Source organism: Hermetia illucens, chromosome 2, assembly GCF_905115235.1.
Source record: "Hermetia illucens chromosome 2, iHerIll2.2.curated.20191125, whole genome shotgun sequence".
NCBI classification, from domain to species: Eukaryota; Metazoa; Arthropoda; class Insecta; order Diptera; family Stratiomyidae; genus Hermetia; species Hermetia illucens.
Window position 1 is genome coordinate 74712866 of NC_051850.1, and position 25198 is coordinate 74738063.

The following is a 25198-nucleotide window of genomic DNA, read 5'->3' on the forward strand; positions in this document are numbered from 1 at the left end:
CGCCTTCGCATTGTGACTTAAAAACACGGGGACGAAATCTCAAATCAGCTGAGAAACAAAGCAAATATTTCATGAAATCACATTGCAAACAATACATACAATTACATAAAATATTTCCTAAATAATTAGGTCCTCAAAATTCCGTTTTGGCAGCCAATGGAACAACTTTTATCGCGCTCGTCGTGCGTGCACAAAGCATGGCTTGCGAGTGATATCGACACGCAGCCATAACAGGATCTTGGAGTTCCCATATGCTAAACTCTTATCCTGGATTTGCGATGCGCATAATGAGATGTCAGTTTAAGTATTGCACTTATTGTAAACCGGTCGTAAGAGTCAAGGAAATGCCAGCTCCTACATCATATTTGTCCTCTAGTGAGGTGAATTCACAGCCAATCACAGGCAAGCGGAGCGTAACGAGAGTAATCTCTTAATTAACTTGGAAGTTAGAGTCTAAATAGTTTTCATAACTTGGGGCCAAAAGGTAATCAAGCAGAATGTTCATGTAAAAGTCAATGATAGTGAAGCGATAGTGAAATCACTTAAATGGATCAATCGGTGAGGGTGACAATGAAATCACTTAAGTAGAACGAAATATTGATCATATCCGATCAATTAGAAATCAATTAGGTCAAAGTCTGGAATGAAATCTTCATCTCAAAGATTATTGGAATCAATTAATAGAAAGTGATGGGAGGAATGATTACTCAAAGATTTTACGATCACTTCATTGGATCAAGAGCAGTCTAGAAATGTGAGGAACGATGGATGACGTAACTTGCCCTTCCATAATGGGAATCGCGTCCTCGTGATCCTCATTGATATCTACCATGATATTTGCATTGTTTATCTTTGTTTTACAACAAATGTATATTATTGGCAAAATAATCAATATTGCGGTAATGATGGCAATATCTGTTATAATGCTTGTCCAGGTAATTGTTTTGGATTTAAAATTTATCTCTTCTAGGTTTTCCAAATGTTTATGATCAACATATTACAAAGTCAAATTACTATATTCCTCACAGCTTATATTCCTAATTACATTGGGTAGTATGACGTTATTTTCAATGTAGTATATTTGATTCTTAAACGTAAGGTTATTTATATTTATTTGAGAATTTGCGTATTTAATCAAATTATGTCGTGGTAATATAATATTTTGGTCTTTATCATTTAAATTTTTTGTTACAATGATATTTTTCATTATTTGTCCGACTTACTTGAAGGAGCGATCTTTCCATTCCCTAAGTGGGGTGAACTCAGGCCAAAAACGGATCGATGAATGATTTCGATAGCAACGCATGGTAAACACGTCAATGGTCTTTCGCAACCATTTATCAATTTATATTTGTCGAACAGATGGCTGTGTGCTGGAGAGCTCTTTGCTGAGACGAAGGGGTTTATGTGTGCTATTCGGGTCGGCGTGGTCGCCACCCGAGTTTATGAAAAACGGGTGACGAACGACCAATGCAGAATATATGGTTCGGCACTGGAGACTTTGGACCATCTTATTTCTGGTTGCACTATAATGGCGGCGGTGCAATACACAATGCTGCATGTAAAGTGATTAACCAAAGCTTTGCATACAAACATGGAATGATCACGGGAACATGTCCGGTTTACTGATATGAGCCCCAGGCACTACCTAATCGTCCTGTTTACAGTATGTATTGTTAAAACAAACCCGATGTCCTGTTAGTTCAGAGACGGGTCGTTCTGCGCACATTATTGATATTGCTATACCCAAAAACAGCAACATTGAACGGAAGTACGTGGAGAATACGGTGAACTATGAGGCACTTGTTTGGAAATCAAAGAAATTTGGCGTCTCGAGCGGTTGTTGTAGATGCCATAATGCATGTATTGTACCAAAATCTCTCATGGCTTCCTCTGATGTCCTGGAACTATGCAAAAATATACCATTCCACATTCATGCTCGAGATTGCGGGGAGTTCTCGACGGATTCTTCCATACACCTACCACCGGCCACCACCACCAGCGCTCCTTTATCTTTGAAGTAGGTGGGATGGTCAGAGCCTAAATGCTTGGTACTTAGTGGCAGTATTATATGAAATCCGTAACTTGCCCAGATTGTGAAACCTATAGAAAATAAATAAATAATGAGAAGAGTCTTTTATAGTTATTTGTTTTTCCAAGTTAGAAGTGGTATCATCAATTTTGTTAATCCACTAATGACAAGCAGATAAGAAACTAGCGTTGATCTTATTCAACCACTTCTTGCCCATCGCTGTCGAGCACTTATCAAATTAGTGAAGTTAGTTATGTCCGCCAATCTTCTCGCAACAATATGGCTGCTAGCTGTAAATATCAAATTAAATCTGTGTTTTCGCGTCTGCAACATCAAGATAGTGGTAATCTTTTACATAAAATGTGGCTATTACTGCAAATATCATAATTCAAATTAAAGTAAAATCTTACTATTATTAACAAACCTGCCGGGTGTCAAAGTTGCTTTTTTGGGTCAAATTGGTACCCCTTAGGAGATGTCAACGGATATCCACTACTAGTTATGTAGAAATGAAAGCATCGTGTACCCAAACATTATTACTTAAAATATCAACAAAATCATTCATACCTGACGTACCGAGCTTCCCGTTTCCGACTTGTTCAACATTCAGCACAAAATCGAATATTTCAAGCTCCCAATAACCAGTGTATTATATTATACAATAAATCGCGGGTCAATTTCGGGCAATTATAATTATTAATATTATTTCTTACCACATTAATAACATAAATGAGTAGAGTGCTTTTATAATACTACTACCTGTGAATGCAAAATTAAAGTTATGAATGTGACAACACTTTTCACATGTGCAACATCAAATATTACCATTATCTTTTACATTGCTATTACTGCAAATATTAAAATTGAAATTATCTGAGACGATTGCAAATGACGTCGAAACTTCAACAGTTGAAGAGTGATAAACACTTGTTTCAGTAGAACCATTTTTACTTTCATTATATTCTTTCAAGTACTTCTTCAGGATCGCGATGAATTTTTTGAGGCAACTATCACTGTTTATACGATCCGGATAAAATAAATTTGTATATTTCATATTAAGCATTTGTCGGATATGAAGCTCCTCACGGCATTGTTAAAAGCTTTCTTCCGTTAATTTCACAATTATGCCGAATTCAACTTCTGGGAATATGACTCGATGCCACAAGTTTATACAACAAACCGGAGGGTAAACGTTATTATGATGAATATTATCCCAATAGATTTGTATAACGAACTTGAAACAGGATATATATGAAGATAAATTTGTGTAATCGTTAATTAGTTTTAAGATTCCAAAAAACCAAACGAATTCAGAACTTCAAGAAAAACACAGCCCGACGTATTATTCATTGTAACGGCATTCGAATCCACGAAACACTTTCAATTGCTGGATTTTTAAAACCAAAGTGCAATTTGTCGTAGAGCACCTTTAATAAGTTCTCTCAAAAAGTTTCTTTCCTATTTCCCACCATACAATCAACAACTCCATGCATACAACCACATACACATGTTGTGATTGGCTTAATAGCCAGAATTCAATAATTCACCTCACTAAACGGAAACGTCATGTTACGTAAAAGTTAGTACGTTGCAAGGTTTACGTGAAGGAATGGGCCGTATAGGCCCATTCACCATCACTCGGAAACCTCGCGGTGTTGACGCAGGGCGTACCGTTTGAGATTTGCATCGAACCACGAGCATTATGTCAGTTTTTGATCGCCTTCGCATTGTGACTTAAAAACACGGGACGAAATCTCAAATCAGCTGAGAAACAAAGCAAATATTTCATGAAATCACATTGCAAACAATACATACAATTGCATAAAATATTTCCTAAATAATTAGCTCCTCAAAATTCCGTTTTGGCAGCCAATGGAACAACTTTTATCGCGCTCGTGCGTGCACACCGCATGGCTTGCGAGTGATATCGACACGCAGCCATAACAGGATCTTGGAGTTCCAATATGCTAAACTCTTATCCTGGATTTGCGATCCGGATAATGAGATGTCAGTTTACGTATTGCACTTATTGTAAACCGGTCGTAAGAGTCAAGGAAATGCCAGCTCCTACAACATATTTGTCCTCTAGTGAGGTGAATTCACAGCCAATCACAGGCAAGCGGAACGTAACGAGAGTAATCTCTTAATTAACTTGGAAGTTAGAGTCTAAATAGTTTTCATAACTTGGGGCCAAAAGGTAATCAAGCAGAATGTTCATGTAAAAGTCAATGATAGTGAAGCGATAGTGAAATCACTTAAATGGATCAATCGGTGAGGGTGACAATGAAATCACTTAAGTAGAACGAAATATTGATCATATCCGATCAATTAGAAATCAATTAGGTCAAAGTGTGGAATGAAATCTTCATCTCAAAGATTATTGGAATCAATTAATAGAAAGTGATGGGAGGAATGATTATTCAAAGATTTTACGATCACTTCATTGGATCAATAGCAGTCTAGAAATGTGAGGAAGGATGGATGACGTAACTTGCCCTTCCATAATGGGAATCGCGTCCTCGTGATCCTCATTGATATCTACCATGATATTTGCATTGTTTATCTTTGTTTTACAACAAAAGTATATTATTGGCAAAATAATCAATATTGCGGTAATGATGACAATATCTGTTATAATGCTTGTCCAGGTAATTGTTTTGGATTTAAAATTTATCTCTTCTAGGTTTTCCAAATGTTTATGATGAACATATTACAAAGTCAAATTACTATATTCCCCACAGCTTATATTCCTAATTACATTGGGTAGTATGACGTTATTTTCAATGTAGTATATTTGGTTCTTAAACGTAAGGTTATTTATAGAGGAGAAGGTCTAAATTTGGCCCCTGCTGGTATTTTGGTCCCCTACGATTCTACGCGACACAAAACAGCCACAGATAAAAACGCCACCGTGCAACAACCACAATCTTAACAGCTGTTGTTTCATGTATCCATATGTCATTTAAATGACAAATGGTAGAGACAAATTCTAGTTTCTGTTCTTTGTGTTCTTCTAACTTTCTTCCAAGAAGATATTTGTTGTCGGTATTCCTGTAAATGTGGCATGTTTAAATGGTGTTTTGTGCTAAAAAGTTTTTACAGGTTCAGCAGTATTACATATCAAGGTAATGCTGAAGCACGGCTTACTTTTCGTTTTATTTTTTGCTTTTTTTTGTGTGATTGCATAAGTCTAATATGGCCCCCCCGTTCGGTTTCAATTATGGCCTCCGGGGGCCATAATCGATGTTTGAAACACAAAAGTATTAAAGATTGCTGTATTGTTTCCTATAGATGCCCCGGAACAGCATTATGTTAACCGTAGCCAAAAAGAGGAAAACATGGGACCCGGAACAAATGAAAAAAGCTATAGATGCAGTCAGGAGTAAGACGATGGGTTACAAAAAAGCCGTAAAAATGTTTGGCGTACCGAGGACTACATTAAGAAGGTTAGTGCACGATCTAGGAGAGTCTGAAAAAATTGTTGAAAAACCGCTAGGCAGGAAAACTGTACTTCCACCTAATATAGAAAAGAAACTCGTGGAGTATATTCTTCTAATGGAAGCGAAATACTATGGTCTAACACGAATAGATGTTCGGCGAATGGCCTATCAGTTAGCTTTGAAAAATAACATACCCAATAATTTTACAAAGGAAATAGCAGGGCGTTCGTGGTTAGACCTTTTTCTACTAAGACACAAGCACGAACTTTCTTTAAGGAAACCATTAGGAACATCTTTTGCCCGTGTTCAAGGCTTTAACCGTGAGGCAGTAAAGGAATTTTTTGAGATTTTGAAGGCGGAAATGGAAAAAATTCGATACCCTCCTGATCGCATTTTCAACGTTGACGAGACCGGGCTGACAATCGTTCAATATAAAGTTCCTCAAATAATTGGGAAGAAAGGCAAAAAACAAATAGGTGCTTTAACTGCTGCGGAACGAGGATCATTGATGAGCGTGGTTTGCTGTATGAATGTTTCCGGGTTTTTTATACCACCCATGATGATTTTCCCCAGAAAAAATTATTCCGATATACTTATGAAAGGAGCTCCGCATGGTGCTATCGGCAAAGTCCACCCATCTGGCTGGATTCAAACGAATTTATTCACCGATTGGTTTCGTCATTTTCTTTCTAAAACAAATCCAACTAAGGAGTCGCCTGTACTGTTAATACTCGACGGGCATACAGCCACACTCGTAACATTGAACTTCTGGAGTTAGCTCATGAGAACTATGTAACAATAGTTACTCTTCCACCTCACACCACGCATAAATTGCAGCCCCTGGATAAAACCTTTATGGGGGCACTAAAAACCTATTATAGTGAAGAAATCCGAAATTTCTTGTTGCATTCCGATCGGTTGCTTAAACCCTACGATATCGCCGAATTTTTTGGTCGAGCCTATCTACGAAGCTCAACAGGAGAAATCGCTGCAAATGGATTTCGCGTCACCGGAACCTACCCCTTTAATCCGCAGATTTTTTCTGACGCAGATTTTTTAGCAGAAGCTCAAGTTTATTACCATTAAAACACTTCCGAAAACCGCCCAGGGAGCAACACACAGGAAAATTTGACTGCATCGCAAAGAGATGAGTTGTTGCATCATCAGTTAAACATCATAGTTTCACCAGAAATTATTCAACCAATACCAAAACCTAAAAATAAAACTTCGAATCGAGGGCGAAAACGTACCACACCAAAAGTACTCACTTCTTCTGCATATAGAACACACCTGGCAGGTACATCAAGTGCTTCAGATGGAAATCAGAATCCTGACAATATCCAAAGTCGTAGCCGTGGAGGGAAAACCACTGTCTCAGATGAAAATCATTTAGACACACAATCCGACAGCTTCGACGAAGGACCTTCAAATGATAAAATACCAACGAGCTTAGATGCAGAATGCTTATTTTGTGATGCAAGGTATTCAAATGACCAACAAGGGGAGGAGTGGATTCAATGCCAGGGATGCAATTTATGGGCTCATTGCGTTTGTGCGGGAAACGAAGGAGATTATTATATTTGCGATTTTTGCCGATAACTTTATTTTATATGTATTTTATCTTGATTTCGTTTTTATTATGTTCATTATTATTTTTTTATTAATGGATTTACTTAATTTTAAGAAAAGAAGGTAATTTATTGTTTATTTTTTACTTAATTGTTAAGTTTTGGAGAATATTTTTTAAAGAATTTTTCATACTTCCAATATGGTCCCCTGGGTGCCATATTACCCACACTTTACATCAAAACCAAAATTTTGAATACGTCGAAATATAGGATTTTGTTAAAAATATATGGAATTTTATCATGTTTTTTCCTTACGAATCAATGACCAGGAGAATATTGAAATGCATAGCACATGAAACTTGACATGCCGATCTTCGTTTTTCTTTTCATGCTCGAAAAACAAAAGGGGGGGCCACATTTAGACCTTTTCCTCTATTAAACATTTGTCGGATATGAAGCTCCTCACGGCATTGTTAAAAACTTTCTTCCGTTAATTTCATAATTATGCCGAATTCAACTTCTGGGAATATGACTCGATGCCACAAGTTTATACAACAAACCGGAGGGAAAACGTTATTATGATGAATATTATCGCAATAGATTTGTATAACGAACTTGAAACAGGATATATATGAAGATAAATTTGTGTAATCGTTAATTAGTTTGAAGATTCCAGAAAACCAAACGAATTCAGAAATTCAAGAAAAACACAGCCCAACGTATTATTCATTGTAACGGTATTCGAATCCACGAAACACTTTCAATTGCTGGATTTTTAAAACCAAAGTGCAATTTGTCGTAGAGCACCTTTAATAAGTTCTCTCAAAAAGTTTCTTTCCTATTTCCCACCATACAATAAACAACTCCATGCATACAACCACATACACATGTTGTGGTTGGCTATTGAATTCACCTCACTAAACGGAAACGTTTATAAGTCCAATGCGAAGGCGATTAAAAACTGACATAATGCTCGTGATTCGATGCAAATCTCAAACGGTACGCCCTCCGTCCACACCCCGAGGTTTCCGAGTGATGGTGAATGGGCCTATAGGGCCCATTCTTTCACGTAAACCTTGCAACGTACTAACTTTTAAGTCACGTAGTCGCGTAAAAGTATAGGCCCATTCACCGTCACTCGAAAACCTCGCGGTGTCGACGGAGGGCGTACCGTTTGAGATTGGCATCGAACCATGAGCATTATGTCAGTTTTTGATCGCCTTCGCATTGTGTCTTAAAAACACGGGAACGAAATCTCAAATCAGCTGAGAAACAAACGAAATATTTCATGAAATCACATTGCAAACAATACATACAATTACATAAAATATTTCCTAAATAATTAGCTCCTCAAAATTCCGTTTTGGCAGCCAATGGAACAACTTTTATCGCGCTCGTCGTGCGTGCACACCGGATGGCTAGCCAGTGATATCGACACGCAGCCATAACAGGATCTTGTAGTTCCCATATCCTAAACTCTTATCCTGGATTTGCGATGCGCATAATGAGATGTCGGTTTACGTATTGCACTTATTGTAAACCGGTCGTAAGAGTCAAGGAAATGCCAGCTCCTACATCATATTTGTCCTCTAGTGAGGTGAATTCACAGCCAATCACAGGCAAGCGGAACGTAACGAGAGTAATCTCTTAATTAGCTTGGAAGTTAGAGTCTAAATAGTTTTCATAACTTGGGGCCAAAAGGTAATCAAGCAGAATGTTCATGTAAAAGTCAATGATAGTGAAGCGATAGTGAAATCACTTAAATGGATCAATCGGTGAGGGTGACAATGAAATCACTTAAGTAGAACGAAATATTGATCATATCCGATCAATTAGAATCAATTAGGTCAAAGTGTGGAATGAAATCTTCATCTCAAAGATTATTGGAATCAATTAATAGAAAGTGATGGGAGGAATGATTATTCAAAGATTTTACGATCACTTCATTGGATCAAGAGCAGTCTAAAAATGTGAGGAACGATGGATGACGTAACTTGCCCTTCCATAATGGGAATCGCGTCCTCGTGATCCTCATTGATATCTACCATGATATTTGCATTGTTTATCTTTGTTTTACAACAAAAGTATATTATTGGCAAAATAATCAATATTGCGGTAATGATGGCAATATCTGTTATAATGCTTGTCCAGGTAATTGTTTTGGATTTAAAATTTATCTCTTCTAGGTTTTCCAAATGTTTATGATCAACATATTACAAAGTCAAATTACTATATTCCCCACAGCTTATATTCCTAATTACATTGGGTAGTATGACGTTATTTTCAATGTAGTATATTTGATTCTTAAACGTAAGGTTATTTATATTTATTTGAGAATTTGTGTATTTAATCAAATTATGTCGTGGTAATATAATATTTTGGTCTTTATCATTTGAATTTTTTGTAACAATGATATTTTTCATTTATTTGTCCGACTTACTTGAAGGAGCGATCTTTCCATTCCCTAAGTGGGGTGAACTCAGACCAAAAACGGATCGATGAATGATTTCGATGGCAACGCATGCTAAACACGTCAATGGTCTTTGGCAACCATTTATCAATTTATATTTGTCGAACAGATGGCTGTGTGCTGGAGAGCTCTTTGCTGAGACGAAGGGATTTATGTGTGCTATTCGGGTCGGCGTGGTCGCCACCCGAGTTTATGAAAAACGGGTGGCGAACGACCAATGCAGAATATATGGTTCGGCACTGGAGACTTTGGACCATCTTATTTCTGGTTGCACTATAATGGCGGCGGTGCAATACACAATGCTGCATGTAAAGTGATTAACCAAAGCTTTGCATACAAACATGGAATGATGACGGGAACATGTCCGGTTTACTGATATGAGCCCCAGGCACTACCTAATCGTCCTGTTTACAGTATGTATTGTTAAAACAAACCCGATGTCCTGTTAGTTCAGAGACGGGTCGTTCTGCGCACATTATTGATATTGCTATACCCAAAAACAGCAACATTGAACGGAAGTACGTGGAGAATACGGTGAACTATGAGGCACTTGTTTGGAAATCAAAGAAATTTGGCGTCTCGAGCGGTTGGTTGTAGATGCCATAATGCATGTATTGTACCAAAATCCCTCATGGCTTCCTCTGATGTCCTGGAACTATGCAAAAATATACCATTCCACATTCATGCTCAAGATTGCGGGGAGTTCTCGACGGATTCTTCCATACACCTACCACCGGCCACCACCACCAGCGCTCCTTTATCTTTGAAGTAGGTGGGATGGTCAGAGCCTAAATGCTTGGTACTTAGTGGCAGTATTATATGAAATCCGTAACTTGCCTAGATTGTGAAACCTCTAGAAAATAAATAAATAATGAGAAGAGTCTTTTTATAGTTATTTGTTTTTCCAAGTTAGAAGTGGTATCACGAATTTTTTTAATCCACTAATGTGAAGCAGATAAGAAACTAGCGTTGATCTTATTCAACCACTTCTTGCCCATCGCTGTCGAGCACTTATCAAATTAGTGAAGTTAGTTATGTCCGCCAATCTTCTCGCAACAATATGGCTGCTAGCTGTGAATATCAAATTAAATCTGTGTTTTCGCGTCTGCAACATCAAGATAATGGTAATCTTTTACATAAAATGTGGCTATTACTGCAAATATCATAATTCAAATTAAATTAAAATCTTACTAGCCGGGTGTTAAAGTTGCTTCTTTTGGGTCAAATTGGTACCCCTTAGGAGATGTCAACGGATATCCACTACTAGTTATGTAGAAATGAAAGCATCGTATACCCAAACATTATTACTTAAAATATCAACAAGATCATTCATACCTGACGTACCGAGCTTCCCGTTTCCGACTTGTTCAACATTCAGCACAAAATCGAATATTTCAAGCTCGCAATAACCAGTTTATTATATTATACAATAAATCGCGGGTCAATTTCGGGCAATTATAATTATTAATATTATTTCTTACCACATTAATAACATAAATGAGTAGAGTGCTTTTATAATACTACTACCTGTGAATGCAAAATTAAAGCTATGAACGTGACAACACTTTTCACATGTGCAACATCAAATATTACCATTATCTTTTACATTGCTATTACTGCAAATATTAAGATTGAAATTATCTGAGACGATTGCAAATGACGTCGAAACTCCAACAGTTGAATAGTGATAAACACTTGTTTCAGTAGAACCATTTTTACTTTCATTATATTCTTTCAAGTACTTCTTCGGGATCGCGATGAATTTTTTGAGGCAAGTCGACTGATATCAACTAACACTGTTTATACGATCCGGATAAAATAAGTTTGTATATTTCATATGAAGCATTTGTCGGATATGAAGCTCCTCACGGCATTGTTAAAAGCTTTCTTCCGTTAATTTCACAATTATGCCGAATTCAACTTCTGGGAATATGACTCGATGCCACAAGTTTATACAACAAACCGGAGGGAAAACGTTATTATGATGAATATTATCCCAATAGATTTGTATAACGAACTTGAAACAGGATATATATGAAGATAAATTTGTGTAATCGTTAATTAGTTTGAAGATTCCAGAAAACCAAACGAATTCAGAAATTCAAGAAAAACACAGCCCGACGTATTATTCATTGTAACGGTATTCGAATCCACGAAACACTTTCAATTGCTGGATTTTTAAAACCAAAGTGCAATTTGTCGTAGAGCACCTTTAATAAGTTCTCTCAAAAAGTTTCTTTCCTATTTCCCACCATACAATAAACAACTCCATGCATACAACCACATACACATGTTGTGATTGGCTATTGAATTCACCTCACTAAACGGAAACGTTTTTAAGTCCAATGCGAAGGCGATTAAAAACTGACATAATGCTCGTGGTTCGATGCAAATCTCAAACGGTACGCCCTCCGTCCACACCGCAAGGTTTCCGAGTGATGGTGAATGGGCCTATAGGGCCCATTCTTTCACGTAAACCTTGCAACGTACTAACTTTTAACTTTTAAGTCACCACATTAAGTCATTAGGAAATATGTGTTGTATATTTCCCTGTCGACTCATTAGTAAATAAGACGTAGTATTTAAGGTGGTGTAGAAACGGAGATCAGCAGTTCCTCGAGTACTACCAGAGCGTAAGCACTCTGGCTCTCGTGAATGAATAAAAAAGGATAAAACAAATATCGTTTCATTTGTTAACCCATTTGTCAACTGTTACTTGTTAACTGGCGCCCAACAAAGGATTTGAACCTATCCTATTCCTTGATTAATTTTTTCACGGCAAAGTTATAGCCGGTATAAGAGAGAGTGTATAGCAGTGATAAGTGGCATTCTGGCGAGCAATTAGAGACAGTTAAGTGTTAGTTATAGTTACCTGTGAAAATATGTCGGTGCTAATCCTGTAAGTAATTTTTTTTTTGTAAAACCTTGTAGCTAATATTATCTACTTTGCTCTTATTTTTCTATTCTCTTTTGAAATTTCGTAAACTTCGAAAAAATGTCACTGAGAGCAGATGCCATTACTGACCTTATAATCCGAATCACTACGGAGATTGTATCTAAAATGCAATTTGAAGTGCAAGGGCAAATCAATGCATTAGCCATTGAAAGTCAAAAGATTTCAGCGGAAGCAGATGCCGCTTTAGAAACGCGATTTCAGTTTGCACTCCAATCGCAAAAAAATGAATTATCTTCCCAATTTCATTCTGCTATTCCTTCTAAAGTAACTGTGTAACTAGTAGTGGATATCCGCTGACATCTCCTAAGGGGTACCAATTTGACCCAAAAGAAGCAACTTTAACACCCGGCAGGTTTGTTAATAATAGTAAGATTTTAATTTAATTTGAATTATGATATTTGCAGTAATAACCACATTTTATGTAAAAGATTACCATTATCTTGATGTTGCAGACGCGAAAACACAGATTTAATTTGATATTCACGGCTAGCAGCCATATTGTTGCGAGAAGGTTGGCGGACATAACTAACTTCACTAATTTGATAAGCGCTCGACAGCGATGGGCAAGAAGTGGTTGAATAAGATCAACGCTAGTTTCTTATCTGTTTGACATTAGTGGATTAACAAAATTCATGATACTGCTTCTAACTTGCAAAAACAAATAACTATAAAAAGACTCTTCTCATTATTTATTTATTTTCTAGAGGTTTCACAATCTGGGCAAGTTACGGATTTCATATAATACTGCCACTAAGTGCCAACCATTTAGGCTCTGACCATCCCACCTACTTCAAAGATCAAGGAGCGCTGGTGGTGGTGGTCGGTGGTAGGTGTATGGAAGAATCCGTCGGGAACTCCCCGCAATCTCGAGCATGAATGTGGAATGATATATTTTTGCATAGTTCCAGGACATCAGAGGAAGCCATGAGGGATTTTGCTACAATACATGCATTATGGCATCTACAACTAACCGCTCGAGACGCCAAATTTCTTTGATTTCCAAACAAGTGCCTCATAGTTCACCGTATTCTCCACGTACTTCCGTTCAATGTTGCTGTTTTGGGGTATAGCAATATCAATAATGTGCGCAGAACGACCCGTCTCTGAACTAAAAGGACATCGGGTTTGTTTTAACAATACATACTGTAAACAGGACGATTAGGTAGTGCCTGGGGCTCATATCAGTAAACCGGACATGTTCCCGTGATCATTCCATGTTTGTATGCAAAGCTTTGGTTAATCATTTTACATGCAGCATTGTGTATTGCACCGCCGCCATTATAGTGCAACCAGAAATAAGATGGTCTAAAGTCTCCAGTGCCGAACCATATATTCTGCATTGGTCGTTCACCACCCTTTTTCATAAACTCGGGTGGCGACCACGCCGACCCGAATAGCACACATAAATCCCTTCGTCTCAGCAAAGAGCTCTCCAGCACACAGCCATCTGTTCGACAAATATAAATTGATAACTGGTTGCCAAAGACCATTGACGTGTTTACCATGCGTTGCCATCGAAATCATTCATCGATCCGTTTTTGGTCTGAGTTCACCCCACTTAGGGAATGGAAAGATCGCTCCCTCAAGTAAGTCGGACAAATAAATGGAAAACATTTCTAGACTGCTATTGATCGAATGAAGTGATCGTAAAATCTTTGAATAATCATTCCTCCCATCACTTTCTATTAATTGATTCCAATAATCTTTGAGATGAAGATTTCATTCTACACTTTGACCTAATTGATTTCTAATTGATCGGATATGATCCATATTTCGTTCTACTTAAGTGATTTCATTGTCACCGTCACCGATTGATCCATTTAAGTGATTTCACTATCGCTTCACTATCATTGACTTTTACATGAACATTCTGCTTGATTACCTTTTGGCCCCAAGTTATGAAAACTATTTAGACTCTAACTTCCAAGTTAATTAAGAGATTACTCTCGTTACGTTCCGCTTGCCTGTGATTGGCTGTGAATTCACCTCACTAGAGGACAAATATGATGTAGGACCTGGCATTTCCTTGACTCTTACGACCGGTTTACAATAAGTGCAATACGTAAACTGACATCTCATTATCCGCATCGCAAATCCAGGATAAGAGTTTAGCATATGGGAACTCCAAGATCCTGTTATGGCTGCGTGTCGATATCACTCGCAAGCCATGCGGTGTGCACGCACGACGAGCGCGATAAAAGTTGTTCCATTGGCTGCCAAAACGGAATTTTGAGGAGCTAATTATTTAGGAAATATTTTATGTAATTGTATGTATTGTTTGCAATGTGATTTCATGAAATATTTGCTTTGTTTCTCAGCTGATTTGAGATTTCGTTCCCGTGTTTTTAAGTCACAATGCGAAGGCGATCAAAAACTGACATAATGCTCGTGGTTCGATGCAAATCTCAAACGGTACGCCCTCCGTCCACACCGCGAGGTTTCCGAGTGACGGTGAATGGGCCTATACTTTTACGCGACTACGTGACTTAAAAGTTAGTACGTTGCAAGGTTTACGTGAAAGAATGGGCCCTATAGGCCCATTAACCATCACTCGGAAATTAACGGAAGAAAGCTTTTAACAATGCCGTGAGGAGCTTCATATCCGACAAATGCTTAATATGAAATATACAAATTTATTTTATCCGGATCGTATAAACAGTGTTAGTTGATATCAGTCGACTTGCCTCAAAAAATTCATCGCGATCCTGAAGAAGTACTTGAAGGAATATAATGAAAGTAAAAATGGTTCTACTGAAACAAGTCTTCAACTGTTGAAGTTTCGACGTCATTTGCAATCGTCTCAGATAATTTCAATTTTAATATTTGCAGTAATAGCAATGAAAAAGATAATGGTAATATTTGATATTGCACATGTGAAAAGTGTTGTCACGTTCACAGCTTTAATTTTGCATTCACAGGTAGTAGTATTATAAAAGCACTCTACTCATTTATGTTATTAATGTGGTAAGAAATAATATTAATAATTATAATTGCCCGAAATTGACCCGCGATTTATTGTATAATATAATACACTGGTTATTGGGAGCTTGAAATATTCGATTTTGTGCTGAATGTTGAACAAGTCGGAAACGGGAAGCTCGGTGCGTCAGGTATGAATGATTTTGTTGATATTTTAAGTAATAATGTTTGGGTACACGATGCTTTCATTTCTACGTAACTAGTAGTGGATATCCGTTGACATCTCCTAAGGGGTACCAATTTGACCCAAAAGAAGCAACTTTAACACCCGGCAGGTTTGTTAATAATAGTAAGATTTTAATTTAATTTGAATTATGATATTTGCAGTAATAGCCACATTTTATGTAAGAGATTACCATTATCTTGATGTTGCAGACGCGAAAACACAGATTTAATTTGATATTCACAGCTAGCAGCCATATTGTTGCGAGAAGATTGGCGGACATAACTAACTTCACTAATTTGATAAGTGCTCGACAGCGATGGGCAAGAAGTGGTTGAATAAGATCAACGCTAGTTTCTTATCTGTTTGACATTAGTGGATTAACAAAATTCATGAAACCACTTCTAACTTGCAAAAACAAATAACTATAAAAAGACTCTTCTCATTATTTATTTTCTAGAGGTTTCACAATCTGGGCAAGTTACGGATTTCATATAATACTGCCACTAAGTGCCAAGCATTTAGGCTCTGACCATCCCACCTACTTCAAAGATAAAGGAGCGCTGGTGGTGGTGGCCGGTGGTAGGTGAATGGAAGAATCCGTCGAGAACTCCCCGCAATCTCGAGCATGAATGTGGAATGGTATATTTTTGCATAGTTCCAGGACATCAGAGGAAGCCATGAGGGATTTTGGTACAATACATGTATTATGGCATCTACAACAAACCGCTCGAGACGCCAAATTTCTTTGATTTCCAAACAAGTGCCTCATAGTTCACCGTATTCTCCACGTACTTCCGTTCAATGTTGCTGTTTTGGGGTATAGCAATATCAATAATGTGCGCAGAACGACCCGTCTCTGAACTAACAGGACATCGGGTTTGTTTTAACAATACATACTGTAAACAGGACGATTAGGTAGTGCCTGGGGCTCATATCAGTAAACCGGACATGTTCCCGTGATCATTCCATGTTTGTATGCAAAGCTTTGGTTAATCACTTTACATGCAGCATTGTGTATTGCACCGCCGCCATTATAGTGCAACCTGAAATAAGATGGTCCAAAGTCTCCAGTGCCGAACCATATATTCTGCATTGGTCGTTCGCCACCCGTTTTTCATAAACTCGGGTGGCGACCACGCCGACCCGAATAGCACACATAAATCCCTTCGTCTCAGCAAAGAGCTCTCCAGCACACAGCCATCTGTTCGACAAATATAAATTGATAAATGGTTGCCAAAGACCATTGACGTGTTTACCATGCGTTGCCATCGAAATCATTCATCGATCCGTTTTTGGTCTGAGTTCACCCCACTTAGGGAATGGAAAGATCGCTCCTTCAAGTAAGTCGGACAAACAAATGAAAAATATCATTGTAACAAAAAATTTAAATGATAAAGACCAAAATATTATATTACCACGACATAATTTGATTAAATACGCAAATTCTCAAATAAATATAAATAACCTTACGTATAAGAACCAAATATACTACATTGAAAATAACGTCATACTACCCAATGCAATTAGGAATATAAGCTGTGGGGAATATAGTAATTTGACTTTGTAATATGTTCATCATAAACATTTGGAAAACCTAGAAGAGATCAATTTTAAATCCAAAACAATTACCTGGACAAGCATTATAACAGATATTGCCATCATTACCGCAATATTGATTATTTTGCCAATAATATACTTTTGTTGTAAAACAAAGATAAACAATGCAAATATCATGGTAGATATCAATGAGGATCACGAGGACGCGATTCCCATTATGGAAGGGCAAGTTACGTCATCCATCGTTCCCCGCATTTCTAGACTGCTATTGATCCAATGAAGTGATCGTAAAATCTTTGAATAATCATTCCTCCCATCACTTTCTATTAATTGATTCCAATAATCTTTGAGATGAAGATTTCATTCCACACTTTGACCTAATTGATTTCTAATTGATCGGATATGATCAATATTTCGTTCTACTTAAGCGATTTCATTGTCACCCTCACCGATTGATCCATTTAAGTGATTTCACTATCGCTTCACTATCATTGACTTTTACATGAACATTCTGTTTGATTATCTTTTGGCCCCAAGTTATAAAAACTATTTAGACTCTAACTTCAAAGTTAATTAAGATATTACTCTCGTTACGTTCCGCTTGCCTGTGATTGGCTGTGAATTCACCTCACTAGAGGACATATATGATGTAGGAGCTGGCATTTCCTTGACTCTTATGACCGGTTTACATTAAGTGGAATACGTAAACTGACATCTCATTATGCGCATCGCAAATCCAGGATAAGAGTTTAGCATATGGGAACTCCAAAATCCTGTTATGGCTGCGTGTCGATATCACTCGCAAGCCATGCGGTGTGCACGCACGACGAGAGCGATAAAAGTTGTTCCATTGGCTGCCAAAACGGAATTTTGAGGAGCTAATTATTTAGGAAATATTTTATGTAATTGTATGTATTGTTTGCAATGTGATTTCATGAAATATTTGCTTTGTTTTTTAGCTGATTTGAGATTTCGTCCCCGCGTTTTCAAGTCACAATGCGAAGGCGATCAAAAACTGACATAATGCTCGTGGTTCGATGCAAATCTCAAACGGTACGCCCTCCGTCCACACCGCGAGGTTTCCGAGAGATGGTGAATGGGCCTATAGGGCCCATTCTTTCACGTAAACCTTGCAACGTACTAACTTTTACGTAACATGACGTTTCCGTTTAGTGAGGTGAATTCAATAGCCAATCACAACATGTGTATGTGGTTGTATGCATGGAGTTGTTTATTGTATGGTGGGAAATAGGAAAGAAACTTTTTGAGAGAACTTATTAAAGGTGCTCTACGACAAATTGCACTTTGGTTTTAAAAATCCAGCAATTGAAAGTGTTTCGTGGATTCGAATGCCGTTACAATGAATAATACGTCGGGCTGTGTTTTTCTTGAATTTCTGAATTCGTTTGGTTTTTTGGAATCTTAAAACTAATTAACGATTACACATATTTATCTTCATATATATCCTGTTTCAAGTTCGTTATACAAATCTATTGGGATAATATTCATCATAATAACGTTTACCCTCCGGTTTGTTGTATAAACTTGTGGCATCGAGTCATATTCCCAGAAGTTGAATTCGGCATAATTGTGAAATTAACGGAAGAAAGCTTTTAACAATACCGTGAGGAGCTTCATATCCGACAAAGCTTAATATGAAATATACAAATTTATTTTATCCGGATCGTATAAACAGTGTTAGTTGATATCAGTCGACTTGCCTCAAAAAATTCATCGCGATCCTGAAGAAGTACTTCAAAGAATATAATGAAAGTAAAAATGGTTCTACTGGAACAAGTGTTTATCACTCTTCAACTGTTGAAGTTTCGACGTCATTTGCAATCGTCTCAGATAATTTCAATTTTAATATTTGCAGTAATAGCAATGTAAAAGATAATGGTAATATTTGATGTTGCACATGTGAAAAGTGTTGTCACGTTCACAGCTTTAATTTTGCATTCACAGGTAGTAGTAATATAAAAGCACTCTACTCATTTATGTTATTAATGTGGTAAGAAATAATATTAATAATTATAATTGCCCGAAATTGACCCGCGATTTATTGTATAATATAATGCCCTGGTTGCGCTTGAAATATTCGATTTTGTGCTGAATGTTGAACAAGTCGGAAACGGGAAGCTCGATGCGTCAGGTATGAATGATTTTGTTGATATTTTAAGTAATAATGTTTGGGTACACGATGCTTTCATTTCTACATAACTAGTAGTGGATATCCGTTGACATCACCTAAGGGGTACCAATTTGACCCAAAAGAAGCAACTTTAACACCCAGCAGGTTTGTTAATAATAGTAAGATTTTAATTTAATTTGAATTATGATATTTGCAGTAATAACCACATTTTATGTAAAAGATTACCATAATCTTGATGTTGCAGACGCGAAAACACAGATTTAATTTGATATTCACAGTTAGCAGCCATATTGTTGCGAGAAGATTGGCGGACATAACTAACTTCACTAATTTGATAAGTGCTCGACAGCGATGGGCAAGAAGTGGTTGAATAAGATCAACGCTAGTTTCTTATGTGTTTGACATTAGTGGATTAACAAAATTCATGATACCACTTCTAACTTGGAAAAACAAATAACTATAAAAAGACTCTTCTCATTATTTATTTTCTAGGCAAGTTACGGATTTCATATAATACTGCCACTAAGTGCCAAGCATTTACGCTCTGACCATCCCACCTACTTCAAAGATAAAGGAGCGCTGGTGGTGGTGGCCGGTGGTAGGTGAATGGAAGAATCCGTCGAGAACTCCCCGCAATCTCGAGCATGAATGTGGAATGGTATATTTTTGCATAGTTCCAGGACATTAGAGGAAGCCATGAGGGATTTTGGTACAATACATGCATTATGGCATCTACAACCAACCGCTCGAGACGCCAAATTTCTTTGATTTCCAAACAAGTGCCTCATATTTCACCGTATTCTCCACGTATTTCCGTTCAATGTTGCTGTTTTGGGGTATAGCAATATCAATAATGTGCGCAGAACGACCCGCCTCTGAACTAACAGGACATCGGGTTTGTTTTAACAATACATACTGTAAACAGGACGATTAGGTAGTGCCTGGGGCTCATATCAGTAAACCGGACATGTTCCCGTGATCATTCCATGTTTGTATGCAAAGCTTTGGTTAATCACTTTACATGCAGGATTGTGTATTGCACCGCCGCCATTATATTGCAACCAGAAATAAGATGGTCCAAAGTCTCCAGTGCCGAACCATATATTCTGCATTGGTCGTTCGCCACCCGTTTTTCATAAACTCGGGTGGCGACCACGCCGACCCGAATAGCACACATAAATCCCTTCGTCTCAGCAAAGAGCTCTCCAGCACACAGCCATCTGTTCGACAAATATAAATTGATAAATGGTTGCCAAAGACCATTGACGTGTTTACCATGCGTTGCCATCGAAATCATTCATCGATCCGTTTTTGGTCTGAGTTCACCCCACTTAGGGAATGGAAAGATCGCTCCTTCAAGTAAGTCGGACAAACAAATGAAAAATATCATTGTAACAAAAAATTTAAATGATAAAGACCAAAATATTATATTACCACGACATAATTTGATTAAATACACAAATTCTCAAATAAATATAAATAACCTTACGTATAAGATCCAAATATACTACATTGAAAATAACGTCATACTACCCAATGTAATTAGGAATATAAGCTGTGGGGAATATAGTAATTTGACTTTGTAATATGTTCATCATAAACATTTGGAAAACCTAGAAGAGATAAATTTTAAATCCAAAACAATTACCTGGACAAGCATTATAACAGATATTGCCATCATTACCGCAATATTGATTATTTTGCCAATAATATACTTTTGTTGTAAAACAAAGATAAACAATGCAAATATGGTAGATATCAATGAGGATCACGAGGACGCGATTCCCATTATGGAAGGGCAAGTTACGTCATCCATCGTTCCTCACATTTCTAGACTGCTATTGATCCAATAAAGTGATCGTAAAGTCTTTGAATAATCATTCCTCCCATCACTTTCTATTAATTGATTCCAATAATCTTTGCGATGAAGATTTCATTCCACACTTTGACCTAATTGATTTCTAATTGATCGGATATGATCAATATTTCGTTCTACTTAAGTGATTTCATTGTCACCCTCACCGATTGATCCATTTAAGTGATTTCATTATCGCTTCACTATCCACTCCCTCAGGGATCGTCAACGATCCTTGATGGGTCGATTACGATACGGGGAGTGGCATCCCCGAGTTGCCCGAGCAAGTAGTTCTGACCCCCTAGCTGGCATAATACTTGCGTCCTAGGTAGTAGCCTCGAGAAAGTTTCTCGGTGAAGAGCGAACTGCTAATGACCGATACACGCTGGGACACACTGGGAGTCCCCGGAGCCGTCGACAACTCCCTGTCGACGTCGATGGGGTGATGTGAGCCTAGCTCTGCCAAGGTGGTAGTTGTGGCGTGTATCAGGAGCCAGCCCCTTCGGGACCCTGGTCGGGTAGTGTGCATTGAACCGGTGTTAGTGGACCGCGTTGCCCCGAGCGAGTGCTGATCCGTCCGTGAATTCCGGGATCAGCTAAGCGTAGGTCAGACCTCAGGGAACTGGGGTAGGGGCTGTGTCCCCGAGGGTATACCCGTTCCTGACTATTGCGGCCCGCTCCCTTGCACACGATGCGCTGGTAAACAACTCAAATGAAGAAAAAACGAACAAAACGAGGAGATAGTGGAAATGGAGAGTGAGCTGACTGCGTTTATTCGCAGCACGAAAATGCGCCGTTCGCCCCAGCGCCCAGCGAAGGACGCAACAAGGGCTGAAATACCCGACGAGACATCGGGACGCGCAGACGGAGAGAAAGGCTTGGAAAGTGATGCAGCACCTGCAACACAGATAGGAGGAACCCAGACCATACAGCACAGTGCTGTAATTGGGGAAAGAGGCACAGTGGAAACTGCCGAAACTAATAAAATGGTTTCGAATATAAGCCGAGTGGGAGGACTGTCGATTACTCTGGCACAAGCGGAAGAGGAAAGACTTATTAAAAAATGCATGGCAGTTGTGAAGCACATGCGATCTTCGACGTTCCTTCAGAAAAAGGGCCGGTAAGGGGGTGAAAAACGGGCTAATGGAAATGGAAGAGCTCCTGGACAGGATTTCATACTATAGGCGAACATGGAAAGTAAGACAAAATCCGCAGGAAGCAGAAACAACCGCGCTTCCCGAGGAGAACACCACGAGTACCAAACGGATCGCTGACAGCCCATTGCAGAGCGAACTTGGTAAAAAACGAAAGGAGGAAGGGACATCTGAAGGAGACTTCACTCAGGTACTCTCCAGGGCTGGAAAGAAGAAGGCGAAGAGGATCAAAAGACAACAACACGTCGCGCCATCAGAAAAACCTCTGCCTAAAACTAAGGCGGACACGAAGGACGGAGTGCCAAAAGAAAAGGTGGGGAGACGAAGGAGGACTAGACCGCCAGCTTTGCTTATTAAGCCGACGGGAGGCAAGACTTTTGCGGAAGTCCTCAGTGAAATCCGTTACAAAATCAAACCCGAAGACAACGGAGCGGAGGTGTCTTCCATACGTAAAAGGAAGGGTGGTGGAGTCTTAATCGAACTAGGCCCGAAGACTATAAATAAAGTCACGTTCTGTGAAGCAGTCAAGGGGCTTCTAGGAGAAAAAGCGTTGGTTTCTAGCCTGGAACCCATGTGTGCTTTAGAAATCCGAGACCTTGACTGTCTCACGGAAAAGAACGAGGTAGAAGAGGCCATCAAACGCGAATGCCCGGAGATAACCAATGTCCGGATTGGTATCACCCCCGCAAACTCCCGAGGCCAAAAACTCGCTGTGGTGGAAGTTGCCGAGCAATACGCGAGAAAGCTTCTAAACAGCGGGAAAATAAGAATTGGTTGGGTAGTGTGTAGGATACGAATTCGGGCCGCCCCAACCAAATGTTACAGATGTTTGGACTATGGGCACACATCTGCAATCTGTCGGAGACCTGACAGAAGGGCAACATGCCGTAAATGCGGTCAGGATGGCCATAAAGCGAACAGCTGCAATGAAAAGGAAAGCTGCGTCCTATGCAGGGACCGTGGCGCGACTGATGAGAGCATTGCGCACACTGCGGGATCGGGGCGGTGTCCAGTTTTCAGAGCAGAACTGGAAAGAGCTAGGATACGGTCAACATGATTCGCATCCTACAAATCAATGTGCACCGGAGTGCAACCGCTCACGAGTTGCTAGCGCAGTTCGCTGCGGAGACCAAAGCTGATTTAGTACTCATCAGTGAGCAGTACCGAAACAAGGGCCCAGTTTCATGGCACCCAGACATATCAGGTACCGCTGCCATCTGGGTTCGGGACGGCACCCTCCTGGGGGTTCTTGCCCAAGGCCGAGAGGACGGCTTTGTCTGGATTCGGTGTTCAGGGATAACGTTTTTTAGTGTCTATCTTACGCCGAATGAGACGATGCCGGACTTTCGTCGGAGGCTTGAGGCTTTGGAGGACGCTATCTTAAGCACGGATGGGCGGATCCTGGTCAGAGGTGACTTCAATGCTAGGGCAATTGAATGGGGCATGCCTCACGCAGATTCCAGAGGGAAACGAATTCTGGAAATGGCGGCGAGAACAGGACTGGTAGTTCTAAACCACAAATCCACCCTAACGTTCCGGCGTCCGGGCTGCGAAGGAAGCATTCCACACGTAACCTTCGCATCGGAATCACTGGTGTCGCTGGTGGACGGGTGGCGAGTTCTGGAAGATTTTTCGGCAAGTGACCACCAATACATTGCTTTCGAAGTGGTGGACACGAACTCTCGGTGTGCGCCACCCCAGCGATCTTTCTGTGTATGGAACGTCGCGAAAGTGAACACCGGGAAGTTTGTCGAAACTCTGGGAACAGGTGGGGCCACGCTGAAGAGTACTCCTGGGGGCGGTGGCGCCGCTGCTGACACTGTCGTAAATTCAGTTATGAACCTGATAACGACGGTCTGCGGAGCCTCCATGCCCAGGAAGATATCGAGGCGCGGCAAACCTTCCATGTATTGGTGGACAGTGGAAATCGCAGAGCTCCGGAAGGAATGTCACAGGCTCCGCCGCTTAACACAACATCTAGGCGACCGGGAGGAGGCATGTACCGCAATGATGGAGAACAAATCAGCCAAAAGGAGACTCCGCAGCGCAATAAACAAGAGCAAAGCTCGCTGCTGGCAAGACCTGATCGACGAGGTGAATGGGGATCCGTAGGGACTCGGTTACAAACTTGTAACCCGAAAAATCGAGGCTCTGCGGAAACCCTGTTCACTTAAGGCCGAGCAGATGGACCGCATTGTGAGGGCACTCTTCCCTGCACACCCCGTATGGGATGGTGACGTCGGCGCGGAGAGCGCAGAGGACTGTCCACTTTTCTCTGTAAAAGAGTTGGAACAGGCAGTGCTCTCTATGAAAAACAAGAAGGCGCCAGGACCCGAAGGTATTCCAGCAGAGGTGTACAAACTGGTATTCCAACACCGGCCAGACCTACTGCTCGGCGCATTCAACGCTTGCCTGAAAGAGGGCATTTTCCCTGCTCGTTGGAAAGTTGCGAGGCTTGCGCTGATCCCTAAAGGGAAAGGCGATCCCGAACTGCCGTCTTCATACCGCCCGCTCTGTATGCTTGATACTGCTGGGAAAGTGCTCGAAAAGCTCATCAGAAGTAGACTCGCTGAAACGATACGCGCTGCCGGAGATTTATCTCCCCGGCAGTTTGGTTTTAGGGCAGGGAGATCGACAATTGATGCTGTCATGCAGGTCGTGGACGCCGTTCGACGAGCAGAGGCACATAGCCGCCGAACTTGACGGGTGGTGCTCCTTGTAACGCTTGACGTCAGAAACGCCTTCAATTCCGTAAGATGGAAAGACATTCTAGGCACACTAGAGAATACCTTCAACGTGCCGAACTATCTCTTACGGATATTGAGGGACTATCTGAGGAACCGCTCCCTGCTCTATGAAACATTAGAGG

The 25198-nt window shown here is 39.7% G+C and overlaps 3 long non-coding RNA genes across 3 annotated transcripts; all 3 read left to right on the plus strand.

Annotated features, from left to right (window-relative positions):
- Window positions 1-4051: 4051 nt before the first annotated feature.
- On the plus strand, window positions 4052-13142 carry LOC119647956. The gene is made up of 5 exons (XR_005248974.1): window positions 4052-4303; window positions 4365-4644; window positions 4716-4844; window positions 9356-12409; window positions 12522-13142. It is a non-coding gene; the product is annotated as an uncharacterized LOC119647956 (long non-coding RNA).
- Window positions 13143-14093: 951 nt separating this feature from the next.
- LOC119647964 lies at window positions 14094-17161 on the plus strand. The gene is made up of 4 exons (XR_005248989.1): window positions 14094-15318; window positions 15385-15576; window positions 15649-15720; window positions 15773-17161. It is a non-coding gene; the product is annotated as an uncharacterized LOC119647964 (long non-coding RNA).
- A 2032-nt stretch (window positions 17162-19193) lies between these two features.
- Window positions 19194-19803, plus strand: LOC119647968. Its single transcript, XR_005248993.1, has 3 exons — window positions 19194-19320; window positions 19393-19464; window positions 19517-19803. It is a non-coding gene; the product is annotated as an uncharacterized LOC119647968 (long non-coding RNA).
- Window positions 19804-25198: the final 5395 nt, after the last annotated feature.